Source organism: Haemaphysalis longicornis, unplaced genomic scaffold (genome assembly GCF_048455015.1).
Source record: "Haemaphysalis longicornis isolate Haplotype H1 unplaced genomic scaffold, Haemaphysalis longicornis Haplotype H1 scaffold_6, whole genome shotgun sequence".
NCBI lineage: Eukaryota > Metazoa > Arthropoda > Arachnida > Ixodida > Ixodidae > Haemaphysalis > Haemaphysalis longicornis.
The window spans coordinates 160146351-160148691 of record NW_027526407.1 but is presented as its reverse complement, the minus strand read 5'-3'; the positions used below and the strand labels follow the sequence as shown (position 1 = coordinate 160148691).

General features: G+C 52.1%; 2 non-coding genes across 2 annotated transcripts; both read right to left on the bottom strand.

Moving 5' to 3' along the window:
• Positions 1–321: 321 nt before the first annotated feature.
• On the bottom strand, positions 322–394 carry Trnai-gau (transfer RNA isoleucine (anticodon GAU)). Its single transcript has one exon. It is a non-coding gene; the product is annotated as a tRNA-Ile (tRNA).
• Positions 395–780: 386 nt separating this feature from the next.
• On the bottom strand, positions 781–853 carry Trnat-agu (transfer RNA threonine (anticodon AGU)). The gene has a single exon. It is a non-coding gene; the product is annotated as a tRNA-Thr (tRNA).
• Positions 854–2341: the final 1488 nt, after the last annotated feature.

Sequence of the window (2341 nt, the reverse complement as noted above, 5' to 3'; positions counted from 1 at the left end):
AGCTTAAGAGGGTTCAACGCTGTTCGACCACTCTAGAAATGTCGTAGACACTTGAGTCACGGCCCGGCCGTTCAAAAGAAGGTCCCCTTAACCAAGAGTATTCCGAGTTGCGCCGGCTACCACCTCCGAGCACAGGAAACAAAAATGCCTTAACATAAAAAGCACCAGACCGGCATTTTGGAGGTCGCGGGTACGGACCCCACCTGGCGGAAATTTTTTCTCCACTTTCTCTTTTTCTTTCCAAATTCTTTCTCTGTTTCAGTGACCTACCACATCCTGATAAAGAATTTGGAATGAAAGAGAGAAAGTGGAAAAAAAGTGCCCGCCAGGTGGGATCCGAACCCACGACATCTAGAATATCGGTCTGGTGCGATAACCACTACGCTACCGGCGGGGCGTTTTCCCCCTCCACTTTCTAGGGTAATTATGGTAAGGTATTTTTGTTTCCTGTGCTTTGGGGTGGTAGCCAGCGCCACTCGGACTACTCGGGGTGACGGAGACTTCCTTTTGAACACCCGGGCCGTGACTCAAGTGCCTACGACATGTCAATAGTGGGGGACCAGCGTTCAACCCTCTTATGCTTCCTATGGCACCAAGACTGCAAGAGCAGAGGCCCTCGCTATGCATGTAGCGAATCCGAATTGGAAATGAGGGGCTCGTTGAAAATAAAAAAGAATAAGAGTTGGCAATCAAGAAAACTTCGGAAAGCAAAGGGGAGGATGTGGTAGGTCATCGAAACATAAAGAATTTGGAAAGACAGAGCGAAAGTGGAGAATCAGTCCCGCCAGGTTGGATCCGAACCCACGACCTCCAGAATACTGGTCTGGTGCGATAACCACTACGCTACCAGCGGACGTTTTTCCCCTCCACTTTCTGGGGCATTTATGTTAGGTTATTTTTGTTTCCTGTGCTTGGTGGTGGTGGCCAGCGCCACTCGGACTTCTCGGGGAGAAGGGGCCTTCTTTGTACCCCCGGGCCGTCACTCAAGTGTCTACGACTATCTTGAGTGGTCGACCGCCCGGTTGCTCCGGTCTGTGTTATCTCTGCACCAAGGGAAGCGCGTGTTCCATTCTTTCTTTCTGTGACGCATGTGTTGTCTGTTGTGATAGGGAGAGCATTCCGATCCACCTTGAACAGCCCAGGATAATCTTCTTGGATCTACTATGTCCTCGATGTGAATCGACGTTTCGAGAACCACGCGCCCCGAAAGATAAATAGCCTGCAGTGTGGACACCGGAGCATTCGATTCGACGACACTCGCCTGTGCAAGTCACTTGGTTGACCGCTGCTTCGCCGCCTCTGTATTTTTTTTTATTTGTTAGGGGAGCACAAGTTCGCTCCAATAAACGTGTTTCTCATTCAAGACAAATGCAGCGTCTTTGCCTTCATGACATCTCGTGGAGGGGCGGGGTACGCACCCTTCATGCCCACTACAACCTCGGGAAGCCCCCAAGCCAGTCCAACAAGAGCCAGCCTCCGCGTGCAAGATTTACCACCCGAGTTCGGTCTACTACCGGAGAAGACGAAGAAGAAAGACGTCGCAACCAGCACCATGCTCAACCAAGCCAATCTTGCTGTCTTTCTGCAGCAGCCACGGGAACTGCCATCATTCCGAGGAGCCCCCAGAAGACCCAGAAGAAAAGAATAGCTGGAGAAACTAGAGCGCGCCCGGAAATTCATCAGGTGGGACGACGCAGAAACGTTCCGGCACGTTTTCTTTTACTTGGAAGATTCGGGTCGCACTTGGTTCGAGAACCACGAGAGCTCCTTGACTAACTGGGCTCAGTTCAAAAGCGAGTTCACTAAGACCTTCACTACCGTGGTCAGAAAAGAACGCGCAGCGCTTTTACTTGAAACTCGAACGCAGCACCCCAACGAAGGGGTAGTGATCTTTGTTGAGGAGATGAAGAGGTTGTTTCGACGTGCGGATCCGGAGATGGCAGAAAAAAAGAAAATAATGTTTCTGATGCGAGGAGTAAAGCAGGAGCTTTTCGCTTGCCTTGTCCGCAATCCTCCCAAGACGGTGGGCGAATTCGCGTCTGAGGCGGCCGCGATGGAGAAGACGCTAGAAGTTCGAACGAGGCTGTACGATCACTCGGTCAACGTGCTGGTATCCGAGACGATCGGTGCACGGGCTACAAGCTCCGACACACTGCGCGAGACCATCCGAGCAGTGGTCAGGGAGGAGCTTCGGAAGCTTTTTCCGATGACGCCGCAACCTCAAGTGGCTTCCCTGACCGACGTCATATGCGAAGAGGCTCAACACGCTTTCGGCACTTCTATCCCATCCTAGGCACCCCGCGAGCCACAGGCAATCACCTATTCGGCGGCTGTTCGTCGA